The sequence below is a fragment of the Aotus nancymaae genome, unplaced genomic scaffold (assembly GCF_030222135.1).
Source record: "Aotus nancymaae isolate 86718 unplaced genomic scaffold, 86718_ANA_hifiasm-v0.15.2.pri h1tg000053l, whole genome shotgun sequence".
NCBI classification, from domain to species: domain Eukaryota; kingdom Metazoa; phylum Chordata; class Mammalia; order Primates; family Aotidae; genus Aotus; species Aotus nancymaae.
In genome coordinates, this window is record NW_026988467.1 from 21,208,275 (window position 1) to 21,225,104 (window position 16,830).

Consider the following 16,830-nt stretch of genomic DNA (forward strand, 5'->3'; position numbering starts at 1 on the left):
CATCTCTTATTCATCACTGGCACATAGCAGGTTCTTGGTAAATATTCACTGAATGAATATAGAAGAGGAACTCATGTCCAGAGAGGTTAAGAGACCTGCCTGAAGTCACAGCACAAGTAAATGGCATAGCCATTGGATTGCATCTTTCCTCGCTGTGTTTTCTCTGCTCTCGCCCTGGGATTCCTAGAGTGACTGTGATTTTTAGTAGAGACGGGGTTTCACTGCTGAGGACTCAGCAGCTGAGAGCTGCGAATGGGCTGACTGCCACCAGGAGAGCACAGGTTCCCTGTCAACGTGAGGAGCAGTGGCTTCTGCTGATGGCAGAAGGACTTAAATTAATTTACAGCTTCCTATTTTCATTCTGGGAATAGAAGTTTTTCCCTTGTAATTGCCAACAAATGGTTTGTGCTAAAGCACATTTAAAAAAGCATAGCATAAAAAATGAGGAAGCTGTCAGGTAATTATGTGGGCTAGCTGTTTAAAGGTACACTCACGATGATCAGACTTACCATGGAACTGGGTGAGGTCTCAGAGACTAAGCCATCCAACCCGTCATTTCACAGATGAGAACACAGCAGCCCAGGGAGATCAGGTGGCTTGCAGAGAGACCAGTCATTGTCAGTCTTTTGTCTCCTCATCCTCTGTCGCCAAATGCTCCTAGAGGTAAGATGGGAATCAGCCCACATTCAGGACAGTGGCGCATGGGAAGAGGCACTGGCCCTCATCTGGACTTCACGTCCACCCAGCACACGTCCCTCTGGGGAACGGCCACATGACACACTGCACTGTGTGCCCTCTAGGTAATTTAGAACCTTGGCCTCTGTCTGTGGCTTTGCTGCTCCCTCTACCCCCTTAGTTGAGAGACAGGGAATTGTTTCAAAATCAACTGGCCTAGGTGTCTTTGTGCTCCCTCCCTCCCTTTCCCTCTCCCTCTCCCTCTCTCTCTCTCTCTCTCTCTCTCTCTCTCTCTGTGTCTGTACTAGGTTAAACAATGTAGACTTGGGGTTCTCTGGACTCATAATTCTCTGTGTCTCCTCCCCTGAGATTGCATTCTAATCCCACATGACATTTGACTGGTTTCCCCAGCAACCATCTCAAAAGCCATAAACAGCAGACTAAGGCTTTGAGGGGAGACATGAAAGACTGGACAACCCTGGCTGGGAGATGAAAACAGCCGCTCAAAGGCTAGTTTGTAGTTACATCTTCTGCTAATAAGAAAGGGAAGGATAACTGGTTGCATCTGAGTATTTTCCACGTGGAAGCAGCTGTTTTTTGTTATTTTAAAATCCCCAGCACCTGAGACTCCATATGGTACCAACTGAAACAGGAGTGGTTCGAAACAGAGTCTCATTCTGTCACAGGCTGGAGTGCAGCAGCTCAGTCTTGGCTCACTGCAACCTCCACCTCCTGGGTTTAAGTGATTCTCCTGCTTCAGCTTCCCGAGTAGCTGGGATCACAGGTGCATGCCACCACACTTAGCTAATTTTTTTTGTATTTTTAGTAGAGACAGGGTTTTGCTGTGTTGGCCAGACTGGTCTCAAACTCCTGATCTCAGGTGATCTTCCCGCCTCGGCCTCCCAAAGTGCTGGATGTTGGGTAATTTTACAAGCAATTTTCATTGACTTATAAAACTGATTTATATATACATCATCTTTATTTTAAAAATGGAAAATCACCACACTTGTTTTTTACATTCCATTAAATTTATTTCAAAACCTTTTTCTTTCCCTTTTATCTTTTTTTTTTTTTTTTTCTATTTTTGGAGAAAGGGTCTAGCTCTGTCCCCCAGGCTGGAGTGCAGTGGTGCAATCTCAGCTCACTGCATCCTCTACCTCCCAGGCCCAAGTGACCCTCCTACCTCAGCCTCTTAAGCAGCTGGGACTACAGGCATGCACCACTATGGCCAGCTAATTTTTAAAATTTGTTTTGTAGAGATGGGACCTTGCCATGTTGCCCAGGTTCATCTTGAACTCCTGGATTCAAGTAATCTTCCTGCCTCAGCCTCTCAAAGTTCTGGAATCACAAGCATGTGCCACCTCCCCCAGCCTGTTGCTTTTCTTAGTGGCAAGGGGGAACCCTCCATGGCTTTCCCAGTCCTTGGACTAAAATCCTTACTCTGACCTGAAGACCTCACATCTGACCTCTGTCTGCCTCTGACCTCATTCTGTCCTCTCTCCCGGAAACCAATTCTTGTGGTGGCCATACTGGTCCTAGGATCTTTGCAAAAACTAACCTTCTGCTTCCCCAACCCTGTCCCACCCTGTCCTCTTCTAGAATGCTCCCCAGCCCCAGCTCCAGCCCCTCCTCCCCTGCCTGCTTGTCCTTTGGGTCTCAGCTCCCGTGTCCTCCCCTGGCAGATGGGTTTTACCTTCTTCTCTGTTTCTGAGGGAGCCCCTGACCTCCCACCCATAATAATCAATGACACCATATTGTTCTTTCCGTTAGAACTTGTCAGATGGTCTTATTATCTTGTTACCATCTTTTGTGCTTGGGTCATCTGTCCCCCCAACCCCAGCCCTACTAAAAGGTGAGGTCTATAGGGCAGGGAGGGGACACCACTGACTCTGCCCCACCTTGCAAAGTGCCTGGCCTGTGTCCGTAGCACGTAATGAGTGAATACACTAAGTGGTGAAGGGCCTTTTCATGCTTCTGTCTCCTGGGCTCGGCTGGTGTGGCTGCCCCTGGTTATGGGAGGGCTGGTGAAGGAAGAGCTCCCTTCCCAAACCCCTAACTGTGGGTATGCACAAACTCATTCTGACATGGCAGGCATCCTGTAGCTTAGCTAGCCTGGATTAAGGGACAAAGCACAAGGTGGGCTTGAGCCGTGGTAACAGAAGGCTGAAGATCACCAAACCCCACAGAGAAGGAACTACCGGAGACCCCAAGGCCCCCCCTTCCCAGTTCCTGCCACTTGGCATAATCATTCTCCCACTCGCCTGGCAATTCACGAGCCTGACCTCATTTCTAATCCTTACCACAACTATACTGAAGTACATTATCTTCATTTTAGAGAAAGAAACAGTCTCAGAGAGTTTTAAAAACCGCTCCCATCTTGCAAGTAGTAAGCAGTGGAGCCAGGATTTGAATCTCAGACCATGCACTGGGGGTCCTTGCCTCCACAAACAAACCTGGAAGAGCTTCCAGAAGCATCCTGAAGTGGCCTCCAGTGCAGTTTACCGTGGAACTCAGGCCTCAGGGCCAGAGCAGGCTCCCACTGGGCTCCTCTGCCCCCATTGTGGCCTCTCCCTGTAACCAGGTCTGCCTCCCCTCCACTGGGAAGCTCTTGAAGCCACAGATTGGCGCCATGCTGCTTAAAGACCCTACTCAGGTGTCTCAAGTCTTTGGTGAGAAGGTCGAATTACAGAATTATACTCTCAATCAATATTTGTTAATAAATACCACCTTGCAGCTGGGCATGGTGGTTCATGCTTGTAATTCCGGTACTTGGGGAGACTGAGGTGGGAGAATCGCTAGACCCCAGGAGTTAGGGGCTGCAGTGAGCCAAGATCTTGCCAGTGCACTCCAGCTGGGGCAAGAGAGCAAGACCCTGTCTCCATAAAATAAAGTAGGTTGGGAGCGGTGGCTCATGCCTGTGATCCCAGCACTTTGGGGGGCCAAGGCTGGCAGATCACTTGAGGTCAAGAGTTCAAGATTGGCCTGGTGAAACCCATCCCTGCCAAAAAAAAAAAAACAGAAAAATTAGCCAGGTTTGGTGGCATGTGCCTGTAATCCCAGTTACTTGGGAGGCTAAGGCAGGAGAATTGCTTGAACCAGGAGGTGGAGGTTGTAGTGAGCCGAGATTGCACCACTGCACTCCAGCCTGGGTGACAGAGTGAGACCCTGTCTCAAAAATAAATAAATAACTACTACCTTGGAGTTTCCTATAAAAAATACCTTTTTTTCCCTATAAAAATCTCAGTTCTTAGTCAGCTGGGGAGGATTTGAAAGCATCTCACAGGCACCAAGCCGCAATCACTTTCTGGAAATCATTTGAAAACAGAACCGGGAAACCTGCCTTTACTCCTGATTCTGTCACTAACCTGCTGTAAGACTTCATGCTCACCTCTGCTTCCTGGGCCCCAGTTTCCCTGTTTCTGAAAGGAGAGATCCCCTCTCGAGGTCTCTTCTAGCTTTCCATGATATTGATTGCCTGCTGCCTGCTAGGGATACCGCCCTGGGCTCCCGGGATACGGCTGGAAGCCGGACAGCCTGGGGAGGACGGAGCCTTTGATCCTACAGGGGCCGAGTTCTTGACACTTGCCGGCTGCCAAGCCTCCGTTTCTTCCGGGTCTAACGTTCTGAGCTTGTCTAAATCCCCACCTGCACCCCGCAAATCCTTTCATCAGACTAGCGCCACGCTCCTTTAAAAGACCCTACTCAGAGTGCCTGGAGTTCCCCTCGTGTTTGCGAGGCCCCTTCCCTCTCTCCTGGAAGCCTCCTGCTGGACTTCTCCACTGGACGGAGTGCCCGGGAATGCCAGAGCCAGTCCCAGAAAGGACCCAGGCACCGGGACACCACGGGGAGGCGCCGCCACTCCAGTGTGCGGGACCCTGGCGCCCCCGGCGCGGCCCCCGGACTCCCCGGGATCACCTGCGCGGGGCGGGGCCGGGCCGGGGGCGGGACCCCTGGGCGGGGGCGGGATCCGCAGGCTGGCAGCCCGGGCGGCGGCGGGGACCCAGGCAGGGAGCGCGGTGGGGCCGGCGGGAGGCCGAGCGGGGCACGACAGACCAGGTAGGAGGCGCCTGGTCGCCGGGGCGCCCAGGGCTACGGGGAGCGAGGAGGAGCCCGGCCCAGGTGCGGTGGCTTCCTGTCCACCTGCCGGCCGCGCTGGGCGAAGGAGGACCCGGGGGTGAGGACCAGGGGTCCCCCGTCTCGCCCCACCTCTGTTGGAGGAAGTGCCTGAGGTCTGCGCGGGAGGGCGTTGGTCCGGGGTGGTGGGAGGGAGGCCGATCATCTCCAGTGCGTTTTGGAGACGAGGTCGTTTCCTTGTCCGCTCCCCACCCAAACGTCTGGCGAGGGGCCGAGGCTCGCTGAAAGAAAAGGGAGTCGACCTTGACCCGGGCTGGAGGTAAAGGGAGCTTTTACTCACTTGGAGCCTTGACCGCCTCATCTGTTAGATGGACACCTTGATGGGTCGGCCCTATGCAGAGGCCCCTTCTGAAGATCTGAGATCCCGTGAGTTGAAAACCCAAGGCAGAGAAAACCCGGGGTACTAGTTCAGATCAGCAAATTCAGCCGCATGTTTGGAGGGGCTCGAGGGTCGCTCATCCAACAGCGCTTCCGAGGAAGGATACAGAAGGGATGCACACACGCCTCCAGTTCTCTGGGTGTCTTTGTGGGAGGAGGAGATGGCTGTGTCAAATACGAAGGCTGGATTAGAGAGACCAAGGAAGGTCTTGAGCCTGAGAGGAAGATTCCAGAAGGCTCCTTGGAGGAGGTGGAATTTTAGTGGGTCTGGGAAAGGATATCCCAGTGGTTAGAGCAGTGCTTTGGAGTCCCTGCTTCCCTCAGCCACGGCTGTCCAACTGTCTTAGACCTAAGTCCACACTTTTCTCTATGGTTCAGTTTGACGTGCTCCTTAAATGAAACAATTTCTCTGACAGATTAAATCAGATCATTCATAAAGTGCTTAATACAGGGTGGATATCTAGTAGGCACTTAATAAACATGAGCTATTAATGTCTGCGAGACTGCAGCTCCTTGGGGGCAGGGATGACGCCTATTTGGTTCACCCTTGTATCCCCAGCACCGGCACGGTGCCCGGCATGCAGTAGGTCTCAATACATATTTATCCAATGAATGAATGAATGAGTATGAAGTACAATGCTTGGCACAAATAGTGAATTTACAGATGACTGGTTCTAAGAGGTGGGTGTGGATACCGGAGTGTGGATACCAAGTGGATGGAACAGTTAAAAGCATAATCCCAGAACAACAGATTATAGGCACCCCCTCTTATGGTGCATGTGTGTATGTGTGTGTGTGCTTGTGTGCGTGTGTGTGCACATGTCTGTGTGTGTGTTGGCAGTGGTAGTAGAAAGTGACAGGCACAGCTGGAGCACCAGGCACGTGACACCCTGGAATCCTGAGTCCCAGCAGCCCATGGGAGTGGATGTCAATACCTTTCTCATGTCCTCTAAGTAGGGAGAGGGGATGAAGGGCAGCGAAGAGACAGCAAAGGACCATGAATGCCTGGTGGGAGGGGAGGAGGAGAAGGGAAGGGGGTTCCCATGACCCATTCATGGCATGGAGCATTCTTCACCTCGTCCCTGCTGGGCTCTGTGCTGGCTGAAGCCAAGGTGAGCTGCAGGGAGGCAGCATGGTGACCTGCCAGCCACCCACAGCGTGTGCGATGAGCTGGGCATATTGTGAGCTGGGCATATAGTGAGCTGGGCTTGAGGAACTGGCTGGGCTCTGTGGGAATCTGGTGTAGTGGTTTCCTATCAACAACATATCCCCCGGGCCAGTTCCTGGGCTCCATATCACCATGTGGACTGTGGCCATTCCTGCCTCGAGCCAGGAAGGAGCTGTGTCCTTGAGGTAGAGTCACTCTAAGCACAGCTAGTTTTAGTTTTGTGACGTCCTGGCAGGCAGCTGCACTGGGTTTCCATCTCCCTGGGTTGACCAGGAATAGGTGAGAAGCAAAGGTCTAAAGTGGAGGTGGAGCCTGCAGGAGTACATCAACAGCCGGGAGGCGTGGGGCCCCTAAGGGCCAAGTTCGAGCTTCTCCTTGTGGCACCTTCCATAGTTGCCAGCAACCCTTGTTTAATATCTGTGTTTTGCCCTAAGCTCTAGCAACACAGGGAGCAAGCCTGCCTTGCTTCTCACTGTGTCCCCACCTAGCATGGCATCTGGCTCACAGGAGGTGCTCAAGGAATCTTTGTGAAATGCATCAGCCCGGGCTGAGGACAGGGCTCTCGGCTTTGAGAGAGGAGATTCTGATGAAACTGACCATGAGCTTTTTGTTTCATTGTGCGGTCCCCACCCGTCCCCATCCCCTCTCTCACATTTGGTACCTCCACCCTCTCTCCTACCATCATCAATGCCTTTTCTCAGAGAAGGATCTAGTGCTAGACATTTACACCTGAGGGGGAGGCCTCACACTATGTCGCTGTCCTGGGGCTCCCAGCGGAGAAAGTGACGTCCAAGCTGACCCCCATCCTGCTGCTCCTGGGACACGGGGTCATGGTGTGTTAGAGGCGACAGAATCTCTACAGGTAGTGGAACGCACCCTCACTCTCAGGGTTTGCAAACCAGGGTCTGGACATACCGTTCAGGGTCACGTAGAGTTGGGGGAGACCATCGTCTCCTAATTCCAAATGCTTTCGAGACTCAGTGAGCGGTGAAATTCTCTGGGAATTGTAAATGCAGCAGCACTTCCCTTTATTTTTCAGTCTTCCAATAAATTGGGATGAAAGAAAAAGAAAGGTAAAGTGGATTTTAAGTTGCCCAATAAACTCTTTTAATTTCTTAAAAAAAAAAAAAAAAAAAGGGCCGGGCGCAGTGGCTCATGCCTGTAATCCCAGCACTTTTGGGAGGCCGAGGCGGGTGGATCATGAGGTCAAGAGATCAAGACCATCCTGGTCAACATGGTGAAACCCCGTCTCTACTAAAAATACAAAAAATTAGCTGGGCATGGTGGTGCGTGCCTGTAATCCCAGCTACTCAGGAGGCTGAGGTAGGAGAATTGCCTGAACCCAGGAGGTGGAGGTTGCGGTGAACCGAGATCATGCCATTGCACTCCAGCCTGGGTAACAAGAGTGAAACTTCGTCTCAAAAAAAAAAAAAAAAAAAATACCCTGCACGTATAATGAAAGAAAGAAACGAAAGATCCAAAATTACATCTATTCACCTGACTTTTAAAAAGCTATATATTTGATATTGAAGATAAATGTCCAAAATAGAACTTCTGTAACTTGGGCTAAACCTGTTGCTGGCCAGAAGTGCCTGTGTCGAGATGTCCACTTTGCATGCTGCTTGTCCAGGGGCCTCTGAAGTCAGCCCGGAAGCAGCGGCTGGTTTGTTTCTCTTGGATAACTTCCAAGCTCTGTGCTATTTCCCTTATCGGTTTTCCCATCTCCAGCCAGCCAGCCTCCTGAGGCAGTTGTTGGCATCTTGGCCCCTGGAGTCCCACTCTTTTCTTTGAGACCTAGCAGGATGGATTTCTTGCTGGTTACACTGAAATGAATTCATAATCAGAAGTATAGATGCTAGGTGGGCAGGAGGAGGCAGAAAGAAGGAAGGGGAATGAGCCCCCAAAAAAAGAGCCAGCAGTGAGTCTCTGTGGATTCCTGAGCAAGGCAGGGGTGGAGGTGAAGCTGAGGAGGTGGAGCCAGAGCCTGAGCTGGATGGTGGGACTGGACCTTCTCATGTGGTTTGAAATTCCCCAGGGTAGTGGCTGCAGTTTAGCCTAAGGAAGGAACAGAGGGCGTGCCAACCTCTAAGACGGAGAGGTCTGTTCTCCAGCTGGATTCAGGCCTGTTCCGAGGGGCCTCCTGCCTGGGCTGGACACACCTGAACTGTGGGGGCCCTCATGGGGCTGGTACCTGCTTGGGGCCTCTGGGCTTGGAAGGCTTAGCTCCAAGTAATAGCCCCGAGGAAGCGGAGAAGAGCAGGGCATTAACCCCTCTACTCTGCCTCAAGCCACATCATCTCCCTGAACCTCAGTTTCTGAATTTAACCAGAGACAATAGTAGCCTCTGCAATCACTTATTAAGAATTTGTTTCCCGGCCAAGCGTAGTGGCTCATGCCTGTAATCCCAGCACTTTGGGAGACTGAGGCGGGAGAATTGCTTGAGCCCAGGAGTTTGAACCCAGCCTAGGAAACATAGTGAGATCCCATCTCTATAAGAAAATTTTTAAAGAATTTGTGACTGGGCATGGTGGCTGACACCTGTAATCCCAGCACTTTGGGAGGCCAAGGCAGGTGGATCACCTGAGGTCAGGTGATCGAGACCATCCTGACCAACATGGCAAAACCCCATCTCTACTAAAAATACAAAAATTACCTGGGTGTGGTGGTGAATGCCTGCAATCCCAGTTACTCAAGAGGCTGAGGCAGGAGAATCGATTGAACTTGGGAGGTGGAGGTTGCAGTGAGCCAAGATCACGCCATTGCACTCCAGCCTGGGCAACAAGAGCGAAATTTCGTCTCAAAAAGAAAGAAAGAAAGAAAGAAAGAAAAAACAAACAAACAAAAAACACAAGAATTTGTTTCCCTTTGCCTCTGAAGAAACTTGTGTCTGGGGAGCTACCTTTTGGGGCAAACAACTCAGGATTTAAAAATTCCTCCCGCGGTTCTCTCATCATTGGTTCATGCACTTGTTCGTTCACTCAGCCCACCTCTTCAGTGCTTGCCAACACCTGCACTGGGAATCCAGCAAGAGCTCTTTTTGCTGCCTGTCTGGTTTCTTGCAGACCAGAACACAGTAGCCTCGCTTTGAAGTTTTGATCTGTTCCTTTACCTGGTGTATTTCCTCAGTCTGTCGTGTAATAAAAAACAAATGTGGGCCTGGAGTGTGCCTCACACCTATAATCCCAGCACTTCAGCAGGCCAAAGCGGGAAGATTACTTGAGTCCAAGAGTTTGAGACCAGTCTGGGCAACATAGAGAGACTCTGTCTCTACGATTAACAAAAACTTCAGCAGGAGTGGTGGTGTGCACCTGTAGTCCAAGCTACTGAGGAAGCTGAGGTGAGAGAATCACATGAGCCCAGGAGGTTGAGGCTGTTATGAGCCATGATGGCACCACTGCATTCCATCCCGGGTGACAGAGCAAGACCCTACCTCATAAAAAAAAAATAGCAATTGTGTGACTTTTCCCATCACTGCTGTGCCCAACCCCATGACCCTCCTAGTGGTTTCCTAACGTTTCAACTTGCAGTTGGTAGAGGAAGATAAATGGTTAACTTGCTTGCTGAGAGCTTCTTAGGTGCCCACATAGTGCTGAATGCAATGGAGCCCTGGCCCTTTAACATCCCCAGAGATGAGTATTATTGTTCCATGGTGCCCTTGGGATGCGTTCTCACTTCCCTTGAGCCTGGGGCAATTTTGCCTTCATGGGCCACATGCTCCATAAGAAATATTTAAAATTGTCTGGGCACAGTGACTCATGCCTGTAATCCCAGCATTTTGGGAGGCCAAGGCGGGCAGATCTCCTGAGGTCAGGAGTTCGAGACCAGCCTGGCCAACATGGTGAAACCTCATCTCTACTAAAAATACAAAAATTAGCCGGGCATGGTGGCAGGCACTTGTAATCCCAGTTACTCAGGAGGCTGAGGCGGGAGAATCACTTGAATGGGGAAGGCGGAGGTTGCAGTGAGCTGAGATCCCACCATTGCACTCCAGCCTGGGTGACGAGTGAAACTCTTTCAAAAAAAGAAAAAGAAATATTTACAATTATATTTATGACTGCATGGGTATATCAAAACATCTTCTTCAACCTGAAAGTCACTTTTCCTCTGGATTTTAAAAGAAATGAAAATATTTTTTGTGGGACCCTGAAAGTACTCTGGGCATCATGCCACCTGCACCTAATGGAGACACGGGTCCTCCAGCCAACAAGCAAAGGGACAAAACTCCCGCCAGGCCCATTGCTGTGGAAGCTCTAACCTCACAGTATTGCCTTGAGCAAGAAGGGAGGGAGGGATGAAGAACTGGAGAAGGGGACCCGTTATCTGAAATCTAAACACTTTTCATGATATTAATAGTTCTTCCCGGAAAGTGAAGCTTGGTTTGTTGGTTAGTTTGTTTCTTTGCCTTGCTGCTTTTTACTTCAACTTTTTAAGAGCCACACCTACTCAATCCTCTTTCTTTGATGTTCTGTCTCCTAAGGGTAAATGGTTTGCCCAGAGGATGAAAAGCCAATTCATTTATCTTTTTTTTTTTTTCTGAGACAGAGTCTTGCTCTGTCATCCAAGCTGGAGTGCAGTGGCACTATCTCAGCTCACTGCAACATCTGTTTCCCAGGTTCAAGCGATTCTCCTGCCTCAGCCTCCTGAGTAGCTGAGATTACAGGCATGTGCCACCACGTGGCTAATTTTTATATTTTTAGTAGAGACAGGTTTCACTATATTGATCAGGCTGGTCTCGAACTCCTGACCTCATGAATTCCTGCCTTGACCTCCTCAAGTGCTGGGATTACAGGCGTGAGCCACCGCACGCAGCCCCATTTATCTTTTTTCTAAGCAGCTCCAAGTTCCTACCTAATCCCCAGTAACAGCATCATTAGTCACAATAATAACAACATTTAACGTTTTTGAGAGCTTTCAGCATGCCAGGCTTTCTATGAATCACTTCCCAGCCTTGTCTCCTGAAAGCCCCAGGAATCCTATAAATGAGTGCTATTATCATCTCCATCTTGCAGATGAAGAAACTGAGGCTTGGAAAGATGAAGTGAGTTGCCCAGCTGACAGTGCCAAGATGGATCCATGTCTGTCAGTTTGTTGCAGAGTGTAACCTCCCTGAGGGTGAGGACTGTGCCCTGCTTCCCACCATCTCCCTATCACCTGACACAATGCCTGCCACATACCAGCTTTCCATGTGAAATGAATGAATGTTGGACAGACCCCAGAGCCTGAACTCTTACCCTTTCCACTGTCCTGCCCTTCAGGGAAGCTTACCTGCTTTGTGTCCCCTGCTCTTTGTCTTGAAACAATCACTGCCTGTCACTTTAGTGCAGATATTGGCAGCTACAGCCCGGGTGGGCTAGGACAGCTCAAAGCCCTGCTGGAGTGAGGAATTATAAAAGCAGGCAAGGGATCAGGCATTGATTCTCCCACTAATGCCCCTACAGTCCCACCCCCACCCCCAGGTAGGGAATCTCCCAAGCAGAGTCTATCTCCTGCTGAGCCTGCTTCTCTCTGGGAAGTAACTTAAAAATGAAGCTGGCAGAGTGCCAGGCAGAAACGCCAAGGATGCTCACATGGCTTCCTGCCCTGGGGCTCATCCCTTCCCTCTCCTTATGCCCTTTCTCCAGGGCACATTACCAGACAGAGAGCTGGCATCCCCTGGGGACCGTGAACTCACCTCCCAAACAATGAGGCACTTGAGAAGTGCAGCTACTACAAAAGAAAGAGAAATCCACCACATACGCCATTCAAAGCGGCACTCTTGAAGCAGATGGACCAAGATTTTAAAGTAAAGCGTGATGATACTTCAGGAGATAAAGGAAGAAATTCATGAAATAATGCAAGAACAAGAAGTCACAGGTGCTTCCCTTTCTCAGCATCACTGAAGCGACAGTGGCCAAAATGAAATTCAGTGACTTCTGAAAGTCAAGAAATCATTGTGACTCTCACAAGAACCATAAGCAGTATTTTTATTTTTTTGGAGACGGAGTCTCGCTCCGTCGCTCAGGCTGGAGTGCAGTGGCACAATCTTGGCTCACTGCAACCTCTGCCTCCCGGGTTCAAGCAGTTCTCCTGCCTCAGCCTTCCGAGTAGCTGGGCCTACAGGCACACGCCACCATATGTGGCCAATTTTTGTATTTTTAGTAGAGATGGGGCTTCACCATGTTGGTCAGGCTGGTCTTGAACTCCTGACCTCAGGTGATCCACCTGCCTTGGCCTTTCAAAATACTGGGATTATAGGTGTGAGCCACAGCACCCGGCCCATAAGCAGTATTTTAATATACTTTCCCATATTTACAGGAAGATTTTGTCTTCTCCTCTTTCCAAAGAGCTGAGACAGAAATATAATGTTCAGTCCATGCCCATCTGAAAGGAGGAAGAAGCTCAGTTTGCACAAGGACACTATAGAGGTCGGCAAATTAGCAAAGTGATCCAAGTTTATGGGAAGAAATATGTTATCTACATTGGACATGTGCCGGGGGAGAAGGCTGGCCATTTGCCCTAGCAGGGCGCTTAACCCTGAACAAAGACTACAGGAAGATCCCTGAGCAGAAAGCTAAATCTCACCAAGTGGGAACGGAAAAGGGCAAATATAAGGAAAATGCATTTAAGAAGATGTAGGAATAACGTAATCTTACATACAGCTTTCATTAAAAAAAAACTGCAATGAACAGAAAAAAAAAAAAAGAAAAGAGAACCAAGCCAAAATATTTAGCTATGAAAAATTTAAGATTTAAAATAAAAGACATAATAGATGACCTCAATATCAGGATGGATACAACTGAAAAATCTGCAAGTAGATAGAATGATCAGATTGATAATTATCCCCAAAAGCAGCAGGTAAAGAAACACAGACAACAAATAGAAAAGAAAAGCTGAGAGAGACCAGGCGCACTGGCTCATGCCTGTAATCCCAGCACTTGGGAGGCTGAGGCACATGGATCATTTGAGGTCAGGAGTTCGAGACCAGCCTGGCAAACATGGTGAAACCCCATCTCTACTAAAAATACAAAAATTAGCCAGGTGTGATGACAGGCACCTGTAATGCCAGCTACTTGGGAGGCTGAGGCAGGAGAATCACTTGAACCTGGGAGGCAGGGGTTGCAGTGACCTGAAATCATGCCGCTTGCACTGCAGCCTGGGCAACAGAGTGAGATGCTCTCTAAAAAAAAAAAAAAAAAAGTGCTGAGAGAGATGGAGAGTGCAGATGAGAAAATAAATAATTATTGAAGAAATAATGGAGATTTAAATATTCCAAATTCTTTTTTTAAATGAAAGGTCTCATAGAGTAACCAATAGTAGAGAAGAATAAGGAAAAATTCACACATAGGTATCATGGCAAAAATAAGAATATGAAAGACCAGGAAGAAGAGCAGGGAGAAATAACAGATGATGTACAAAGGAACAAGAATCAGGCTGGCATCATACTTCTCAACAGCAATACCCGATAAAGGAAGTCAAAGAAGTGATGTCATTAATAATTTTAAAAAAAGAACTCTTTCAATCTAGAATTTTAAAGCCAGCCAATTTTTCATTCAAACATGAGGTCATAATAAAAATATGCTTAGGCAAATAAAGCCTCAGAAGGTAGAATACACAAAGACCCACACTGAAAATACTCTTGCAGGAAATAAATAATAAAAGAAATGTTCAGGAGATGCTGCAAGAGCTGGGGAAGTCAGGCTTCAGTGCAAGAAATAGAAACAGTACTTGGCATTTTAGGCAGAAGTGGATTTTATACACCTTTTTTTTTTTTTTTTTTTAATATCGGAAATGCTAGAGGCTCCCAAAATGCTGCAGGACTGGCCAGACTAGGGAGCTACAGCATCTACCATAACCAGTAAAGTGGAGGAACCTCAAGGCTGCCCTGGAGATTGAAGCTGAACTTGACAGGAAACTGTTGAATTCAAGGACATATACATCCTGGATCCAGGGACCTGGAAGCTGATACACTGTAACTACCCAGATATTGGAACCCAGAGTCTGGGTACCAATGTCACTGAAACACTTGTTCATCTTTTCAACAAGGAGAGAGTGAGCCCTGGGGGCTTGGACATTTTGGGAGGTGACACTGTCCACCTAGAATTTAATGACACTGATCTAGTTTATCTAATTTATGTCATTGTTACCTTCTATTAATGCCAAGTGACACTGCTTTTCCATTTTAGAAGTGATAGAAGATTGTGTGTGTGTGTGTGTGTGTGTGTGTGTGTGTGTGTGTGTTTGAGACAGAATCTCACTCTGTCACCCAGGCTGGAGTGCAGTGGTGTGATCATGGCTCACTGCAACCTCCACCTCCTGGCTCAATCAATCCACCCACCTCAGCCTCTCAAGTAGCTGAGACCACAGGTGCACACAACCATGCCTGACTAATTTTTTTTTTTTGGTAGAGATGGGGTCTTAGTATGTTGCCCGGTGATAATGGTTAGGCTTTGCATCCCCACCCAAATTTCATCTTGAATTGTAATCCCCTTAATCCCCACTTGTCAAGGGAGAGACCGGGTGGAGGTAATTGAACCATTGTGGTAGTTTCCCCCATGCTGTTCTCATGACAGTGAGTGAGTTCTCACCAGATCTGATGGTTTTCTAAGGGGCTCTTCCCGCTTCGCTCAGCACTTCTCCCACCTGCCGCCTTGTGAAGAAGTCACTTTGCTTCCCCTTCTCATTCCTCCATGATTGTAAGTTTCCTGAGGCTTCCACAGCCATGCTGGACTTGGAGTCAGTTAAACCTCTTTCCTTTATAAATTACCCAGTCTCGGGCAGTTCTTTATAGCAGTGTGAAAATGGACTAACACTCTCAGGCTGGTCTCTGACTCCTGGGCTCAAGATCCTTCCACTTCAGCCTCTCAAAATGCTGGGTATGAGCAACTGTGCCTGGCCATTTCTGACATAGTCTAGTGGTCTAAGCAGTCACAGGGCCCACCCAGATTCAAGAGAGTGGAGAAATAGACTCTGCCTCTTGGTGTGGGCAGTGTTTGGGTCACATGGCAGGAGAGAACGTGGCATGGGAGATATCATGAGGCCGTCTTTGGACACTGCAATTTGCATAGCTGGGAAGCACTGGTGAGTTTTGGAGGCAGGAAGTTGCTCATTCTGCCTTGTGGGGGAAGGGAGGAGGAGATAGGTGCTGGTGGAATAAGACGGAGGCAAGTTCATGGAAGACCTTGATTGCCACAACAGATAATTAGAACTTTATTCTGTAGCAGGTGGGAAATGATCCTTGATATTGGAACAATGGAGAAGCCATGCAGAAAGCAAAGGTCTGTAATTCTGATTCCTCAGCAAGTGGCTCCCCAGGAAGAGGCTGGAGGCTTCTATTCCTTCACAGTAACATATCCCAGCCCCACAGTGGTGTAGGAAACCTACCGCCTCAAATCTACTAAGCATTTATTATACAATTGTTGTATGCTGGGTACAAGACCAGGCCAGGCACTGCGGAGGTGCATCTATGATTCATAAACCTGACTGGAAATTCCAGTCCACAGCTTCTAGATCCCCTCTTGGATTCCTCGTGGCCCAAAAACCCTTTGCCGGGACAAATATCCTGATTTTTGACTAGAAAAATATCCAAGTCCAAGCAATGTAAAAGTACCAAGGAGGCTGTGACTAGTCCCTTGAGTCCTGATGGAGCTGAGGGGGCTGTGATGGCCCAGGCCCTGAGCTCAGGGAGTCAGACCCCAGAGAGTTAAGTGTATGTTTGACCTATCCTCAGATACCTGCTTACGCCTGTTTCTTCCATGCAGCCTACATGCACGCATGCATTCACTCATTTGCTCATTCAAGTGCCTTCTAAATGGCAGGCCTCGTGGTGCGTGCTGGCAGGATAGCTATAACTAAGGCAGGTCTGTCCCCAGGAAGCACCTAGAACAGAAGGAAGCCAGAACTGGCTACTGATGACAACACTTTCATGGGGTAAGTGCTGTAACTAAGACACCTATGAGATGCTGTGAAGATTCTCAGAGGAGCCTGGCCTCCCTGAGATAGGAGGAGAAGCTTTGGGCAGGTCTTGGAGAGAAAGGAAACTGACATTATCAGTTCCCACTATGGCCCAGGCATTCTGTTAGGGGATAGTGTGCACTGCTCAGCGACTTATGCACATAAAACCCTTCACAGGCCTGTCTATAAGGTAAGGCTACGTGATTGACACTTACTATTAACAGTTATCATCTCCTTTGAGTGTCACAACAAGGAACTAGAGAGGAGTCGTGGAGCCTCCTTTACAGTTGAAGGAACAGGCTTGGAGGCTAAGTTGTGAGCCGAGGAGGACACAAGTAAGCTGGAATTCAATCCCCAGTTTAATTCTAAAGCCCGTATCTCTGTCTGCTCTACCACCTTTCTAGTTCATGGAGGAGGGAAGGAGTGGAGGACATTCCCAGAGAGGGGATACATCTCAAGGAGCCAGGGTGTGAAGTATGTGGGTGCCCAGATGGGGTGGGAGAGGCGGCAGGAGAGAGGTGACGGGGGCTGAATACCAGGTGGGG

At 49.0% G+C, this 16,830-nt stretch overlaps 1 protein-coding gene across 1 annotated transcript in view; it reads left to right on the forward strand.

Moving 5' to 3' along the window:
• Nucleotides 1–4,695: 4,695 nt before the first annotated feature.
• NCMAP (non-compact myelin associated protein) overlaps nucleotides 4,696–16,830 on the forward strand; it is a 52,689-nt gene continuing 40,554 nt past the window's right edge. Inside the window, exon 1 of the mRNA XM_064363743.1 lies at nucleotides 4,696–4,731. The gene's annotated coding sequence lies outside the window, so the exon portion shown is untranslated. The remainder of the gene's footprint in view (nucleotides 4,732–16,830) is intronic.